This window comes from Podarcis cretensis (assembly GCF_951804945.1).
Source record: "Podarcis cretensis genome assembly, chromosome: 3".
Classification (NCBI taxonomy): domain Eukaryota; kingdom Metazoa; phylum Chordata; class Lepidosauria; order Squamata; family Lacertidae; genus Podarcis; species Podarcis cretensis.
Window position 1 is genome coordinate 98,061,132 of NC_137172.1, and position 19,231 is coordinate 98,080,362.

Genomic DNA, 19,231 nt, shown 5'->3' on the forward strand with positions numbered 1-19,231 from the left:
TGGCAGCAGCCTGACACCTCTCAGCAGCCATGCTGCAGCTTTGTGCACTAACTGCAGCTTCCAGATCAAGCGCAAGGGAAGTCCCAGTCGAGCGCATTGTAGTAACCAAATCTTGAAACCCCCAGTGCCTGAATTACTGTGGTCATATAAGCAGTGAACTCCATTCTTGGAATCCTAGTCCCTATGTAAAGGTAAAAGGTAAAGGTAAAGGACCCCTGGGCGGTTAAGTCCAGTCAAAGGCAACTATGGGGCTCATCTCACTTTCAGGACGAGGGAGCCTGCGTTTGTCCACAGACAGCTTTCCAGGTCATGTGGCCAGCATAACTAAACTGCTTCTGGTGCAACGGAACACGGTGATGAGTGCCAGAGTGCATGGAAACGCAGTTTACCTTCCCGCTGCAGTGGTACCTGTTTATCTACTTGCACTGGTGTGCTTTCAAACTGCTAGGCTGGCAGGAGTTGGGATAGAGGAACAGGAGCTCACCCCGTTGCGGGGATTTGAACCGCCAACCTTCTGATTGGCAAGCCCAAGAGGCTCAGTGATTTAGGTACAACCCATGCACCAAAAGGAGATCTCGGGAGGCTTGAGGCAGTTTTTGAAGCTTAACTAGGGGACTGAGCATGCTCAGTGGGCAGGAAATGCAAAATGGCTTTTTCTGCAGAGGAGGAAGCCATGAGTCTAGGCAGGGAGAGTGAATCAAATGGCATACTCCACACTGCAACATTTCGTTGCAGTTCTCATTTGTTTGCTGTAATTCTCATCTATTTACAAATCATTTCATAAACGCGTTCTAGTTTCCAGAGCAGCATATGCTCCTAGCTGACTGACGCACGCCTACACGCAGCTCTCGTAAACTCATTTCACTCTGGAATTTTCCCAGTGAATATTGTTTTCTAAAGAGCTTGTGCAAATTTATGACTCCTAATGTTTTCTTATCCAGGGCTCCGAGCCTTGTTATCCAATATCTTTGCATGGGACAGTTTATCATTGTACAGTGAAAGAACACACATAAAGAGGAATCAGCCAAGGGAATCTTAAAACACAGACATTATCAAATGCTATGTTTATTTGCTTTGAATCCCCCATTGCTCTTGCAACTTGAAATTCAGCAAATAGGGGGAGTCTGTCAAGCGAAAAGAATGTAAAGGGGAAGCAGTGGGGACACTTGCCCCACAAATTAATTTCTTGCCCGGTGGTAACAGTTTGCATATATGAGCCAAGGTACCCATTACACAGAGTAAGATTGGTAACTGAGATAGCAGAATTTGGGACTGTACTGCTTCAACATTAATGTAGGTGCCACATGAAAAGCTCTCCGAGTATATTATAGTGGTGCATCTGGAAGAGGGCTGTGCTAAACTCCCCCATCCCAATGTGCTAGTGTTAAATACATATAGAAAGTCTATTATATAGAGGTGCATTCAAAAATGCAAAGTACACAAACGTATCTGCAGTGATAAGACTCTGTAATTATTCAGCTTTATTCTGCATAATATGTAGATCATACCCTACAACGTTTCTCCAATGAAAATAGGGGTCTCCTATTGAATAATAATAATAGTAGTAGTAGTAGTAATATTTACACCCTGCCCATGCAGCTGGGTTGCCCCAGCCACTTTGGGTGGCTTCCAACAAATATAAAAACATAATAAAATATTAAACATTTTAAAACTTCCCTATACAGAGCTCCCTTCAGATGACTTCTAAAGGTTGTATAGTTACTTATCTCCTTGGTTTGGGAGCCACATAACTCCAACATTTCTCCAATGATGTCCTAAAGAAAAAGAGGACATTCCAGGATCAAATCAGAAACCTCAACTGCTTCTATAAGTCCAGGACTGTCCCTGGAAAATAGGGACACTTGGAGGGTCTAGTAGATCAGCTTTCACACATAACTTATAAAATGAAGCAATGTTGTTCCACACCTTTTTGCTTCCAGATAACCACAATGGTGGAAGGAAAACTTCAGTATCATGTAAATATTATTAGAACTGTAAGCAGTAATAAACCATTTAAAAGGAATAGGGACAAACGAACAAGGCGCAGTGCTGTGATTCAAAACATGGGGAAAGGGAATGATCCCATATCCAGATAGATCATGAGAATAGAGGAAAAAATAGCAGACAAAAAAAGAAAGAGGGCAAATTGACACAGCTACAATGCATGCCATTTTCTTCTTAAAACTACTCCCCACAAGACCTCAGGTAGGCAAGCAAATTCCTTCTGGGCCTCTGCCCTGCAAACCAGCCTTCAAGACACCTGGGACAAATCCCTCCACATTTATCTTTCTGAAATTTGGCAGGTTTCTTACATCAGGATGCATCTATGAAGTATGCCATTTTCACACAAATTACTTGCAAAACCATAAGGGAAATTAAGTGAATCCCTTTTTTCTAAGCAACCAGAACTGGAAGGGCTTCTCTTGCAGGAGAATCGCAGCAACGATCCTTCTGAAATCCAGCAGGAGTCATTTCCTCAGAAGGGGCTACATGATTGCCTGCACATTTCACCAAATTCTTTCCTTGTCCTCTCTCTATGCCAGATTCAACCAACAAGTACTGCTAGGGATGGGGAAAGCACACTATACCACCCCCACAGCAGTACAGATTTGGTATTAGATGGTTATCATACGTAAGGCTTCCAATGTGGTCTCTTCCCCCAGGATTTTTAACAAGCCCAAAATGCCACTGAGCACGTCTGAAGTTTCACTTTGGTCCCTAGCTTCTGTCTGCTATCCTTGGAGCCCATTTTCTCTGTCTTTGCTTACAATTTTTTCACAAAGCAGAACTAGACACGAAGCATGTGGCTTCAGCACTCTGGCTCCAAAGAGAGTCTTTTTGTTGAGAGAGTCCTCCAAATGTATAATGTTTCTACTAATGGTGGAGGCCCTTATGGACCAGGAAAGACAGGCAGGCAGGCAGACAGACAGACAATTATTTACAGAAAGCTGTCAGAAGTTCATTGACTAGATTATGTAATCAAGGCTCTTTTAATGGGAGTGGTCACATTTCACTGGCAGCTGATGTTTCTGGGTGAGCTGCAGAGTTTATAAAGTCCTTTGAGAAAAGTCAAAAGGTCCATGAGAAAAATCAAAGGCCCTTCCAAGAGGCAATTTCATGTAGCTGCAATCTATTAACAATCAAAATGCTGAGGAAAGGAGGGGTCATTTTCAACCCAGATAATAAACACATTTACTTATACATTCCACTCAGGACTTTTCCAGACCATCCATTTAAAGTGCAGTAAATCTGGATTTGTTATGGAGGCTCCAGACATGATTTCCTGTGTCCACATTAATCCTGTCACATTGTCACAGGGATATCGTATTTCTCTAGCATTCATACTCTCAATATGTAGGACGTTTTTGTTGCAATTTTTTTTTAATGGTCTGCTTAACTACTCTTGAGTTGAGTGGTACATTTCAGGAACCATGTTGTCTTGTCTCTAAAGAAAAACAAACAAATAACTATTATTATTTTACAAAATGGCGCACTCTTGGACGTTGTGCCAGTCATCAATAGTGTCATAGGCACTATGAAAGTTCAAAGTAAAAATGGTGTTGCAATAAGTGACCTTACCTCTTAATCGACTCTGACATTCAAAACACAGTTGGAAAAATGGAGGGGGCTTTTTTAGCTGTGCATGGTGGTTTGTTTGTTTGTTTGTTTGTTTGTTTGTTTGTTTGCATAAAACAGAATATTTAAATTCTGTAACATGTTCCCTTCTGCCCTCATTGAACATGCCCTGTATTGCGAAAGGTTTTAGCATCCTTGTGGCTATTAATTAGAAAGAAGTTCTGCCACATTTATTATCCCGGAGCAATGCTTGGCAGTGGCTGTATGGCTTTAACGTGTGACTGAGGTGCCAGATGTTCTGTCTGGTGTTGGGCTTGGCCATTAGGGCTTACCGTGAGCACATAATACTGATTATTGAATCTTCACACAGGGCACCTTTTCAGTCAGGAATACATTTGGAGGTGTTAATTCTTTATCTCAAAGGCCAATTATTAGTCTGACAGTTATCTGGCTGTCTCTTTCAGTTTCTCTCACTGCCGATGACCACTTCTTTTGAGGTAGCTTCTCTGGAAGGCCAAAAAAACCTTAAGTAAAAGAAATTACATGAATGTGGCATGCCTGATTGGTTGCTAGGGGAACAGTGAGTCAGATTACCATAACCCCGTTGCTCTGTGTGTGCAACCATATTCACAGAAACTTGGCAGTTAACTGCTAATGCAGGGCTGAGAAGACCTAGGCCTCTCCCATTGCGACTCTCACCATTCTTGAACCAAAGAGCTAAAGTATACCAAGGAATTGTGGGAATGGCAGTACTGTGGAAGAAGTGTTAAGGGCTTGTGGGGGGGGATGATCTGCACCTCAATCACAGTTATTAGGATACTTTTGGACAGGGGATGTGGAACAAGGTGTTATTTAGGGTAGAAATGAGGAACTGGTGCCGTGCCAGATTAACAGATTAGGCTAATGCCCCCCCCCCAACAATGGCTCAAAATAATATTGATCTTGAAAGAAAATTACAAAAACGTATTAGGAAATAAGTTGCAAGGGGGACCCTGAGATTTCGACTGCCAAGGGGCCTCCACAGGGTTAAATCCAGCACTGAACTAGTGGTCCTCCATATTTTGTTGGACATCATCCCCATCTGTTCACATCATCCCAAACTGCTGGCCAATGCTGGCTGGGGCTGATGGGAGTTGGAGTCCAACGAAAAGCCACAGGTCCCTCAATCTCTGCTGTAGGCGAAGCCAAGGCCTGTCTGTTTCAGTTGTCGAAAACAGATGTACGTTTTTAACGTAGTTGTGACGTCACACATTTCACAAAGAACACTGGTGATCCTCTTTTCTGCAGGTGTGCCTTTCTAAGCACATCATTGATCCTCATCTACAGTGGTACCTCGAGTTAAGAACTTAATATGTTCTGGAGGTCCGTTCTTAATCTGGAACTGTTCTTAACCTGAAGCACCACTTTAGCTAATGGGGCCTCCTGCTGCCGCCGCGCGATTTCTGTTCTCATCCTGAAGCAAAGTTCTTAACCCAAGGTACTATTTCTGGGTTAGCAGAGTCTGTAATCTGAAGCGTCTGTAACCTGAAGCATCTGTAACCCGAGGTACCACTGTACTATGATTCCTGTAAAGCAGAAAATTTTCAGTGCTATTTGGGGTATATGGACGTAGAAAGCTGGGCAAGTCATCATTCATGAATTTGGAAAATGTGAAAAAGACCGTGCAGTGGTGACATCACAGGTGGAAATTAAAGTGAGGTTCAAGGCATGTGTAAAAAGAATGCAAACTAACATTGAAATTTCAGAGTGATTAAGAAGAAAGAATAACAAATTGAAGGTGGGAAATTAAAATATTTTTCAAAGTGGATGCAAAAGAGCCTAAATATCAATGGATTTCAAAGTAGTTCAGAAATGGATCTCAGAAATGAAAGATTCCCAATGGAGGATTCAAAATTGGTACCAAAGCCATGGCTAACGCAATGCTTCAGATACTGTAGTGTTGCTATGATTCGTCCATATACTAATAGGACTTGTATACCTTCAAAAAGGTCCTTGTCTCCCTTCTAACCACCACCTGTACCTCACAGCTAACTCAAAATAGAATCTTCTCTCCAGTATTGTTTTATTTTCACTGTAACATAGGGATGGACATTTCAGCCTATCTGTGTCCCTTTTGCCTGCGTTCACTCAAAAACCAATATTATCCTTTCCGCACATTAATCTCTACTTAAAAGCAAGAAAAGAAAAGAAAAACACATTTAAATAGTGTTAAGAAATGCAGAAGCTGGTGGATAACTTTACTCGGATCCACACATTAGTCTAGGAAATGCGGATCAGGTCAGGTCATATCAGAATTCACAAAGAATGAATTTCTCAAGCATTCCTACTCTCGTGGAGGTTGAACACTGTATTATAAAGAAGGCAAGGGATAAGGGTTTACCAGCCTTTCTTCTTCTTCACAAAATGTATTTTTTGGTGGTTCAGGCTGAAGTGTGAACTTGCAATATTGTTCTTGTGTTTTCTTTGCTCTGTTGTGTGATGTGATCCTGTCTCTCTCCCGAACTGCAATTACATTATTTGATATGCTGCAGCTATTTCATTGTTTAATGGACTATACATGTCCCCGCTGTTGGCCATGTGACCAACACTCCTGTAGAAGCAAGGAGTCTTCCTTGTGCTTCTGTTACATTTCCAAGAATTAATGTGCCTGCTTGATGAAAGTCTATAAAGAACCCAAATACCAAGTTAGAGAGATTGACATTGCAAAAATATGTTGTCATCACCACCAGACAGTTTCTTCTAATTATAAATCATGAATATGCCTTCGACGTATGCTGCATTGAGATGGAACACAGAGTCTTTCTTTCTGCTCTAAAAGTATACTTCTTGTTGCAGTGGACTTCCTTGTCAAAGTTAAGATTAAATTTCTGTACTTCTTCCACTAAGTTTTGGAAGAGTTTTGACTGGGGTGGTTAGAATTGGCCCAAATTATGTAGACAATTATGCCCTCCATTGAAATCAGTGGAACATCTGTCTAAAGGTGGTGACCAATTCTAGTGACAACCAATAATACATATGCTTGCAGAATGCAAGTGTTACAGGAGTGTGCCAGTCAGTAATCCACACCTTTCAAAATTGGAGTTAACTCTTTACTAACAAGAACACATTCTCCACAGATTTGGTTGAGTGTCAAGCCTACTGAGCAGAGCGGCTCATTCCTGGTGGTCTTACTCTATGAAAATCAGTTGTCAAGATGGAAAGTCCCTCCTCACAGCCCCCTTGGTCGTTCACCAGCTGTTCCTCCCACTGTTCCTCTGTGTCCAACCAGTCCAAGCTGTACTTAGAAGGCGATAAATATTCATTCAGGAGAAGCACTGCAATGTTTCGCCAAAAAATTGGCAATGTTTCGCCAATGTTTCGGTCCCAGCTCCTGCCAACCTAGCGGTTCGAAAGCACATCAAAGTGCAAGTAGATAAATAGGTACCACTCCAGCGGGAAGGTAAACAGCATTTCCATGCGCTGCTCTGGTTCACCAGAAGCGGCTTAGCCATGCTGGCCACATGACCCAGAAGCTGTACGCCGGCTCCCTCGGCCAATAAAGTGAGATGAGCGCCGCCAGAGTCGTCTGCGACTGGACTTAACTGTCAGGAGTCCTTTACTTTTACTTTTTACTATTACAACAGATTAGTAATCATTTTTAATATCAACTTTAGCATTCTTATAACATGTATAAGGCTCACACCACACAAGGTGGTGGGCTTCCTCCTGAAACACAAAACAGCTGCTCCATTCAACATTAGTTCTGCACAGCTCTATACTTTCCAGACAAGGCACAGGGGGAAAAGCCTCAACGATATCAGCCAGAAGGATGGGATGCGAATAGAGGTGATATGAATCACTGGAGTAGTGTCCATCAATTATTCACAAAATATTACTAATATGACTTTCGGTTTACTTATGAAAATATCCTGCCTCTGTGCATGCTTTGTGACCGATGCCTGTAGCTTTCACAAAATTTCACCGGTGTTGCCACACCCTTTTTAGATGATCCATCCATTAATGGATCTTTGCATCATCCTCTAAACACAGGTTGTGGTAAAGCCACAATGGTCCTATTTCTAGTCATCAAAAGCCACCATTTGCTAGCTAAGCAAAAGCAAACAGAGCAGGGAACAGGATAGACTCAAATGTTGACAACTTTGCACAAAGTTTGCTTGGTGGTATTGATTTAAGTTTTGGGTGTTTAAGAAATGTCCAAAGTGGACTGGTGAGTAGGAAGTCAGTGAAGGAAACGGTCAATCAAACCTTTCTACCTTTAGGGAGGATCATCCTAATACGGTATATTTACCTAAGAGCTACAATAGAGAGAAATTACAGAGAGGAAGGTTTACACCTTTTGTGCAAACACGGTGTATTTGTGTTAGCAATGCACAAATCTGTAAATTTTGGTTTCTTTATGTTTCTCGTTTTTCCAGTTGTAAATTCAGTTCTACACAGTGATGAATTTGCTTTTGTTTTTTGAAAAAAAGCTATCATGAAAATTCATCAATGTGAATTTCTCTTAATATAAACATTTTTGCATGCAGTTTTGATTAATGTACACATTTTTGCAAAACAATTTCCCATACTAAAATTCTTTTTAAATATTTATTTTCACCAGTATATGCATTTTTATCCACACTTTATCACAGTCTTATTCAACCTTGGGTCCCCAATTATCACTGGACTACAACTCCCACCAGCCTTAACTAAGCTAAGATTATGTGAGTCATAGTCCAGCAACATCAGGAGACCCACAGCTGAAGAACACTGCCTTAGTATATGCATTTCTGTACACATTACGTGGCTGGAGACCTGCGCTGAAAAATTTGGAGAAGTTCTGAAGGATGGCTGTGTTTCAGTTTGTGTATTTTTTTCAGAAAGTGCAAATTAGGTATTTCTTCCCCATCCCATGTGTGTGTGCTAGAGAGAGAGAAGTCATGGAAAACTTATTACCAAGAACCTCTAAAATAGAAATCTATTAGCTGCCGCATATAAATTTCACGACACTTTTATAGAAAGCAAGGCTTTGTCACAAAACACTTGTCTGACATTTCCGTTTACACTTCCAGATTAGTTTCCTTCACCCTTTACATCCTGGTGGGTGGATATACAGTTCCGTGGCTATTTTTATAAAAACATACTGGAGCTCTATGGATTGAAAGCCGAAACCTAGAAGCCAGATAAAACCGTTCTGCAGGTCTTTCAAGCAGTGAGATGTTCCAGGGGCAATGCTACAGGGCTTCTTCTTCTTCTTCTTTTACTTTAAAAACATTCATCATGTCCGCCTTTCAGGCAAGGCACCCAAGGGGTGCCCATAAAAAAAACCTTACAACTTAAAAAATCAGCAATAAAATACTTGTGAGCAAAGACCACAAAACAACCTCAGATGTTACATAGAACAAGGACATAACAGAGAAACATGCAGACATTGGAAGCTGCTTTCTACACAGTTAGATGATTGGCACATCTAGCTGGCAGTGGTTCTCTAGAGGCAGGAGTCTTTCTCCAGCGCTACTTGGAAATGCTGGGACTTGAACCTGGAACCCTCTGCATCATGGGACCTTCTGGGACTGAGATATGGGAACAGCCCTTCCCTTAAGGACCTTTTAAAGATATACATTAATACCAGGGAGGAGCGCAGAGAGAAGAAACGCCATGGTGCATCTGCAGCAGCACAACCGGACGCCTTCATCTGCCCCAGCTGCAACAATACATGTCTCTCCCACATTGGTCTCCACAGCCAGAGCAGGCGACACAATGTTCCAATGGTTTGACCTCAGGCCTAAAGACGGACTCCTCCATGGTCTCCCAAGACAGACGGATGCCAGCCAACCTACAACCTACAAGCCAGTCAACCCACAGCTCTCAATTACTCAGAAAAGGCCCTCTTTTCCACTGCTTGGGATACTTGGAGAAGCGCCTCCAATGAGGATCTCAGTTGATAGCCATGTTTACACTGTAGAAGGCAACCCGGGTGAGATGTGTAGGTCTAAAAACCATCACTCTGAATTATGGTTAGAAACAATCTGGAATTCTGAGAATTTTGAAGGATGGTGGTGCTTCAGTTCATGTGCTTTTTCAGAAAGCACATATGTATTAGGTTCATCTTTAAATGTGAAATGATGTCATTTACAGTGGTACCTTGGTTCCCAAACTTAATCCGTTCCGGAAGTCTGTTCCAAAACCAAAGTGTTCTAAAACCAAGGCATGCTTTTCCATAGTAAGTAATGCAAAATGGATTAATACGTTCCATACTTTTAAAAACAACCCCTAAAACAGCAATTGAACATGAATTTTACTATCTTACCAGACCATTGATCCATAAAATGAAAGAAATAATCAATGTACTGTACTGTACTATAAAATAAATAAGACAGTGTTGTAGATGATAAAAATAAAATATTTTTTTTCCCTTATGTGCACTGATGATAGTCATTGTTTGGGTGGGAGGGGGGCTTTTATCCATTTCTGCAGTCACAGAATCAATCAATCAATCAATCAATCAATCAATCAGTAGCTGAACTGGGTTCCACACAGTCACAAAAACGAAATCACAAGCCACAGTAACAAAAACAAAGTCACAAGCCACAGTCACAAGTCAGTCCCATAAAATGAATAATAATAATAATAACCCCCGAAAAAGCCACACAAACAAAAATGCAAAAAAGAAAGCAAAAACAAAAGCTCCAATTATCACCTCTGTGTTGTGTGGGTGCTCGGGACTCAACAGCCGACCGACTTAACAGGAAGCCTCTGATTAGCAGTGAGGGACTCAATTTACAAACAGAACACACTCAACAGGAAGCGGAACATGTTCCGCTTCCAAGGCAAAATTCACAAACCGGAACACCTACTTCCAGGTTTGCAGCATTCTATTTCCAAGTTGTTCATAAACTAAGCTGTTCTAAAACCAAGGTACCACTCCTATCTCATCCCTGTGAAAAGGGAAGGGGAGAAACTTAGGAACTGTGTTTTGTTAAGGGTGCTGGGAACTGTAGCTCTGTATGGAGTAGACTATGGGATGCAGGTGGCGCTGTGGATTAAACCACAGAGCCTAGGACTTGCCGATAAGAATGTCGGTGGTTCGAATCCCCACGACAGGGTGAGCTCCTGTTGCTCGGTCCCTGCTCCTGCCCACCTAGCAGTTGTAAAGCACGTCAAAGTGCAAGTAGATAAATAGGTACCACGGTGTTTCTGTGCACTGCTCTGGTTCGCCAGAAGTGGCTTAGTCATGGTGGCCACATGACCCGGAAGCTGTACGCTGGCTCCCTCGGCCAATAAAGCAAGATGAGCGGTGCAACCCCAGAGTCGTCTGCGACTGAACCTAATGTTCAGGGGTCCCTTTACCTTTACCTTTATGGAGTAGACTACATTTCATCGGACTCTTTGAAGGGAGATTTGTTCTAATTGTACATTGGTCACGTAGCCTCTGTGCTGGGATTTGTGCACTTGATCTCATGAACCCAGCTCCAGGGTGGGGAAAATAGGCAGAAGATTCACATTTCAAATAGCGGGTCAGAATGTGTACATTTTAACAGTTGGCATTTTTGCATGGGAAACCCCCTTTTCTTTGTTGGATTTGTGTTTTCAGTCAGCTCTTTACCTACACACCAGGCAAGACTGGTAAAATATGAGAAGGTTAAGGGAGGGGTTTTGATTTGATTTGATTTGATTTGTATCTGGTATGAAGTTAGCTCATGGGGATACATTCCCCATCAGCGCTCCGAATATTTCCAGTAGGTGACACAGCGAATAGGCTCCGGTTCCTGCTGTGGAACACTTAACAGTTGTTCTCTCTCCCACCCGCACCTTATGCCCCCTTTTTAAACCCTTTTTTTTAAACAAATAAGACACACACACCCCATTTGCAGCTTGAAGGATGTGGGTGATGATTTATAGAACACGTCCAATTGGCTGTGTTTGTCTAGGCTGGCTTGCTTCACACATGCTGAGGCCAGTGGTGAATTTGCAAGTAGTCATCCAAGGAAAATACCTTACCGAGGGAGTAAAAGAAAAAGAAAACGACAGAGAGAGAGAGAGAGAAGAAAAGAAAATTGCTAACGAAGCAAAACAAACCCAGAAATGAGATAAGCTGCTTAGCAAACGTTTCGGCCGTCTCTTTTAGCTCGATGCCAGCGTAGTCCGCAGCCCGGATTCCCAAATGCCAAAGTGAGCTCAGCAGTTAAGTACTCGAGACATCTTCAAACATGCAGCAGGATTTGTTGAACTGGTGGGGGAAGGGAAGGGGCGACTCCAAAGATGTCTGGAATCTCTGGTCAATAAAGTGCAGCTTTCTTGAGAGGGGTGAGGCTTTTAAATGCGAGACTAGCACATTCACATACTGCTGGGTGTTAAAAAGCTCACTGACCTACCCCGGCTAGAACAAGCTATGGTCACATCCAGATGTGCCAGCTTACCAGAGCGATTGGCGGGTGGGGAGGCAACATCGTCTGTGTGACATCACAATGCTAGGAGCCAAACATGGCAGCCGTGCAGCTTCAGTGGCCGGTGGCTCCTCCTCCTGGCGTAGCCACCAGTGGCGTAGCGTGGGTTGTCAGCACCCGGGGCAAGGCAAGTAATTTGCGCCCCCTAACCCATGGATTTGCGCCCCCTAACCCTAACCCCCAGATGTTGGGCCCGGTGCGGCCGGCCCCCCCCCCCGCACCCCCCACGCTATGCCACTGGTAGCCACTGGCAGGAGGCTGCTTTGAACCTCCTTCTCCTCCACGGCAGGAGGAAGAGGAGGAGGAGGAGGAGAAGGAGCGTTCATGCTTAGAACCCTGAACAAACGACAGCTCCCAGGTTGCTGTTCTGGGATTCTTCTGATGCATCTTAAGCCAACTGGGAAGGGTGCAGGGGGCATCAGGAAAGTCCTTGCACAGGGATTCCTCTGACAGCACTCATTAATTGAATCCTGCCCTTGGTTTCTTAATTTTCAGTAAAATTTCACAACACACCAAAATACAGTGGTACCTATGGATGCGAACGGGATCTGTTCCGGAGCCCCGTTCGCATCTAGAAGCGAATGCAACCTGCATCCGCGGGTCACGATTCGCCACTTATGTGCATACGCGTGATGTCATTTTGACTCTCTGTGCATGCGCGAGCGGTGAAACCTAGAAGTAATGCGCTCCGTTACTTCCGGGTCGCCGCAGCACACAACCCGAAAATACTTATCCCGAATCTACTTCAACCCGAGGCATGACTGTACCTCGATTGCACATATTAAAGAAAAGAAACTTTACAGTGTGTTTTGTCACAGGAACACGCCATAATAATATAAATATGTATATATGTAAATGACACTGGTATTCAATAATGCAATTAATTCTTACAACATTATTGCACTTTCTAGCTTTTATACATCTTTTCAACTAGAGATGCATTTCTGGATAACAGAGCACGTTCTATTTTTGTAACGCATGGCAAATAAAGCACGTTTCAGATTCTGCTGAAGCCTATTGAAACCATATTAAGAATTTGGCATTCCTCAGTGGGAAGATGATGTGGATGAACTAAGAGGCCCTGGAGACCTGCTGCCAGCTGGAAGAGCTAACGCAGGCCAAAACATTGGGGGGGGGGCACCAGGTTGGCGAAGGCTGTGCTAGGTTATTTGGACAGGAGAGGGGAGTGCAGTTCGAAAGGTTTAACGGGGGAAACCTTTTTGAGTTATTGTTAAAAAATGGCATATCCTTTCGGTTTGGTAAATTGGAGGTGCTCCAGGACATCGCTAAGTTCTAGATCTGATATCAGTAAGCCACTGGGTGCAACTCACATTTGGAAGTGCTTGATATTTGGGAGTGGGGAGGAAGTCTTCCGTGATGATGGTGCTATTTATTATGATTACAGTGGTACCTCGGGTTACATACGCTTCAGGTTACAGACTCCGCTAACCCAGAAATAGTGCTTCAGGTTAAGAACTTTGCTTCAGGATGAGAACAGAAATCGTGCTCCGGTGGCGCAGCAACAGCCGCAGGAGGCCCCATTAGCTAAAGTGGTGCTTCAGGTTAAGAACAGTTTCAGGTTAAGTACAGACCTCCGGAACAAATTAAGTACTTAACCCGAGGTACCACTGTATTATTATTATTATTATTATTATCATCATCTCTTTGCAACGGCAGTTTCTTTTCCTGAGATACTTGCCAAGCAACTCAGAATCTGCTCCTCTACTTTAAATAGCACACAATGAAATAACTATGCCAGGCTATATGAGGCAAGAGGAAACCAGATTTTGCAATAAATAAATAAATAAACCAACCAACAGGGAGTGTGGGAAGAACACCCACATTCTGGTTTCTCACTGAAGTTGTGGTATGTGTGTCGTGCTCCTTCGGTTCCACCTCCGGCAATGAGATACTCCTTCCTTAGCCAAGAAAACAGATGCTAGCCTAGAACCTCTCTCACATCCACCCCACCCCCACATGCTTTTGTTGGGGTTTGGTATATATATTGCAGTGAACTGCAGAAATAAATAGGCTGATAAGGCTGCTGGTTGAAAGTATAAATAAACTTAAGCTTTACTACTCCTGGCAAATAAAGCCAGCCTGAGTATAATCTTACATGTGGTCATCATGGCATCATAAGGAGGAGGAGAAGAAGCAGGAAGGACGTATAGCCTGAGAATCTACGAGGAATCAGCAAGGGAAGAATAGATGGTTTTTCTGTCTTCTGCAAGAGCTGCTGATTTACTCCCAACAGGTATACAGGAACAAGAGCAAGAAAGAAAGAGTGCCTGAGATATATGGTTCCAAGGGCAGTTTATGAGAAGGAATGTACTTCTCCAGGAACAACAAATAGTCTCATGGCACCTTAAAGGCTAAGACATTTATTATGACATGAGTCAGCCTTCACCAATTTGGTCCCTCTAGATGTTTTAGACTTTGACTTCCATCAGCTCCAGCCAGCATGGCCCATGGTCAGGGATGTTGTCATCTAAAACATGTGGCAGGCACTAGGTTGGTGAAGGCTAGCATAAGTTTCTGCAGACTACAGTCCACTCCATCAGGTGCCTGAAGAGTCTCTGAGTACATCTAGACATGGTTGAGGGAGCTGTAAAGAGGGATGTCAGAAGGGGGGGGGGGGGAATGCAGAAAAGTACGGTTGGTGACCATTATGGTACTAAGAGCGACTGTTCACAGAAAAACCAGTAGTTGATAATGCAGACATCCTGGCATTGGTAAACTAGATAAACACATGTATTGTGGTAAAAAAAAAATTATGTACATTTAATCCACAAGTGATAGCATTAAACTTCTTAACTGAGCTTATTTTTCATGTAATGCTAAGCCAAACCATAGCATAATGTGAACACATAGGCGTTTGGGTTCCCAGAGAAGTGTTAAGAGCCAGTGTGGTGTAGTGGTTAAGAGCGGTAGTCTCGTAATCTGGGGAACCGGGTTCGAGTCTCCACTCCTCCACATGCAGCTGCTGGGTGACCTTGGGCCAGTCACACTTCTCTCTGAAGTCTCTCAGCCTCACTCACCTCACAGAGTGTTTGTTGTGGGGGAGGAAGGGAAAGGAGAATGTTAGCCGCTTTGAGACTCCTTAAAGGGAGTGAAAGGCGGGATATCAAATCCAAACTACTACTACTACTACTCTTCTTCTTCTTCTTCTTCTTCTTCTTCTTCTTCTTCTTCTTCTTCTTCTTCTTCTTCTGCATTCCTCAGTACTGCTGCTTGTCCTACATTGCCATGAGCTGAGCCTTGGTTTGGCTCAGCACTTTGTCTCAACCTAGGCTTGTGGTTTGTCTCATTTGAAAGTCTATTCCATTTTCCTGACGTGTCTCTAACTGTTAATGTGTGTGTTATATTTGAGCTTTCACGTGATGTAAAAGTCGCTTCCAGAAAACTAATGGAACATAGTGCAAATGCAGCTCTCCTTTCCAAGTTTTTGATTCAGGGCGGCATGTTGGGGGGGAGGGAGGGAATCCATTTGCATGCCTGGAAAACCATTTGTGACTTTTTCTTTTTCTGAAACAAAATTAACTTGTATAAATCAATTCACTTCAGTGGAGGTGCATCTATTTCAATCAAAGCAAAAAAGACAATAGATTTATTTGCATCTGCTTAAATAAACGCTGGCTTCTCAGAAGTCCATTACTCTTGAGATGCCTTTCCCCCCTTCATTCTCTGACTAATGGACATCAGCACTGTAATCAGATTCAGGTGAGTTGCTGAATGACACAGTGAAGCAAGCAGTTCCTGCTTTCGTAATAAATTGCAGATCTTGTGCATAGATTATTCAATGATGTACACATAACAGTTGAAGGCCCAGTTTGTGTCCCACTCTAATTCCATTGGCTTTCTTTTTTGCATTAAGTTAACCATGCAGGTTCTATGCAGGTTGTTGAAAAGATGCATTCCCTTAGGGCAGTGGTCTGCAAACTGAAGCCCAGGGAATCCCCTGCTTCCTCAGGAGCTTAACAGATGGCAATTGTCCTTGAAACACAGCTAAGATATGAGGCAAAAAGTAAAGGCTCTATTCTCTCTCTCTCTCTCTCTCTCTCTCTCTCTCTTTCTGGTGGGGATCTAGCTTCCTCCTCCCCCTTTTAGTGTTTCACTTTGACCTCCCCCCCCCCAATATCACTCAGGTCAAAGCATGGATGGAAGGGTCTGGGGTCCAGCAGACTAGCCCCTCCCACTTCTGTGCTTTCCAACCATGCCCCCACTGGCTGCACATTTGGTTTGTGTGTGCAAAGCAGTCCTATGCACAAGGAGGTGTGCTACGCATGCACATTGGTACACATCGGGGAGAGGCTTAGCTACAGTCTCTCAGGGGTTGCATGTGTGTGAGAGAAAATATGTAGTCCACAAAGGCAAAAGGTATTGTTAAAATGCAGGCTTTGGAAGCAGCCACGGACCAGCCCCAAACAGTAACCAAAAGGTTTGGGATATCGCCCTGTTTGCTAAGCTGTCCGTCGCCTTCATAAATCAAAACCAGACAGCAAATGGGCGGCTGGACTTGTGCTGCTGTTGTTTTTGCCGTCGGTTTATGGAAGCTCCATAAAGTGGCAACAAAATGGTGTTTGTTTTTCAGCCAGATGCAGCTGCTTCAGGCTTACTCCCCGCTGCCTCTTCCTGCAGCTTGATCAGAGAGTAAATAGCTTTGTTTGCTGTGACTCTCTTCTTGCCTTTCACGTTGAATTGCTGCACCTAACTATATTGTATGATGAGTTGATATGAGGTTTTTGACATATCTGAACTGAGGCAGCCATGGTTATTTATTTACATTTTTCTCCTGTAGTGCAACTCAAAAACAGGGAGAATGGGATGCCCAGGTTTCACACAGGCATTGACTGGACCCAAGACTGCTTAGCTTCAGCCAAGGCAGCAGCATCATCTGCCCGCGAAGTTAGTTACAGATATTTAGTCTTCTAAACAAGATAAAATAAATCCATCTCTACAACATGTGCTGGGATGATGGCGTTCTGGGCAAAATTAAACGTGAGGACTGAGATGCGTGAATGCATTAAACCAGGGCTGGGGAAACCTGTGATCCTCATGATATCATTGATCCAACTCCTAACAGCCCTGACCATTGGTCATGATGGGCTCTTCAACCCCTGTTTTAATATTTTGCAAATAGCAGCTTTGGGGAAGGGAGATGAGCTGTCTGAGCTCCATGGCACTGGCAGGGATGGAGAAGTACTCATTTAAAGGCAAACCTATTTAATGCACAATTTCCAGAACAATAAGCAAACTGGAACTTTGAAATTTGTACATCTCTGAACTTTGCAATGCAGCTCTCCAGCCAAGTAAGGTGTGTATGGGGGGGGGATGTATATACTAGGGGGAAACTTGGTTCCTACACAAAGGCATTACGTTGGGTAGGGGAAATTGCTTTGCAAAAATAATATACAGTGGACGCTCGGGTTGCGAACGTGATCTGTGCGGGATGCACGTTCACAACCCACAGCGTTCGCAACCTGCGTCTGCGCACGCGCAGGTTGCAATTCAGTGCTTCTGCGCATGTGCAACCACCAAAACCCGGAAGTAACCCATTCCGGTACTTCTGGGTTTCGGTGGTCCACAACCTGAACAAACACAACCTGAAGTGGCTGTAACCCGAGGTATGACTGTATTAGGAGACATTTGCATGAAAAAGCTGGTGAATTTTCAAGTGGACTCTCCCCTCTCCCCCTCTCCCAATTGCAAGCTGATGTGGAAATGTGAAGAACTGAAGACTGGAAAAAAGAGAAAGCCCAGATGGGAAGCAAAGGAGAAAATGCCTGGCAGTGGTGGGAAGAAGGAGAGGAACAGGAAAAAGGAGAGGTTTGCCAGTAAAAGAGTCCCTCTATCTTCTCTCAGAGATATAGGCACCCCATAGGTCTCTTCTTTTTGCAGTTTCTCAGCCTCATGCCTGCCTCTCTGGGAACCTTGACACAAACTGCAGGTATCCGGGCCTACCTCAACCCAACTGGAGTGAGGCCAGGATCCCCCCCCCCCCACCAAATAGGCCTGATCTGGCCTGGGATTGAGGCCTCAGCCAAATCCGGTGCACTGTCCTAATAAGTGAAGCCATGCTTGCTTGTTCTGATGTTTCTGCTGTCTTCCTTGTGAGCTCAGAGGCCCTCTCCCCTTTACTTGTTCTGTTAACATAAACATTGGTATCGTTTTGATATGCTGCTGCTTTGGGATCCAGGTAGGCCTCATTTATATTATGCATAACCAATTTTTAAATGCAATGTATAAACAAGCTACAGTCGTTTTGACATGTGTCAACAGTTTCTGTGGCAAACCCAGAATTTAGCCATATGGTAAAAGCATCATGCATTACTTCTACTGTGGGAATGCATTTCCCTCCCTCCCTCCTGCTACCCCAATTTTTTTTTATTTTTTTAAAAACGAACCTGAAATGGACTATATTACAAACAGCTTGTTAAGTGTGCAACGGATCAACTTGAAACTGAGGTCCTTGTACTCTGGGCCTGCACATTTTGCTAATAAACAGGCTGCATACACAAACAGTCTGTTTCAGGGCTTAGGTTCCTATTACACTGGTTCATGTTTCAACAGGCAACCGGCCTCTGAGTTTGTGTTTTCAGCCTGACAAGTAAGTGGATGCATGTGCATTACAATTCCAGACATCATTCCATACCAGATGTGGGGCCTTTATTTTTAGTATGGCAAGAGTGTCTGCTGACCCTCTGTCACCCCATGTCTAATGAAAGATTGACTGCCCTTGGTTTTCATATGGAGATGTGTGTGTGTGTGTGAGAGAGAGAGAGAGAGAGAGAGAGAGAGAGCAGATTTAAAAAAAAATCAATTCACAATTAATTGAGGAGTGACTGTGCATGGCCAAAAATTGAGGAAAGAACTTTTTGAAACAAATATCTAAATTAATGCAAAGCAGGGACAACAGAACCTTATTTTCCAGAAGAGTTATTACCAGTCTCTCTTGTTCAAGGTTAGCCCCCTGGTTTTAAAGCCTTATTTTACTTGGCATTCAAGCTCCGCACAAGCCAAGTTACCATCGCTAGAGCAAAGTTTCTTTGGGCCTCTCCTAAGAATATAGTAGGGGTATTAAAAATAAGAGACGTCATAGCATCCACTTTTTTGCTCTGCAAAATATGGCAGCTCTAGGAGAGGCCCAAAGAACTCTCCTGGCTTCAGCAAAAGGAACCTGAAGCCTGCGGAGCGCAGCGCAAGGTCCTGCTGCGCTCCAAAGGCTTCAG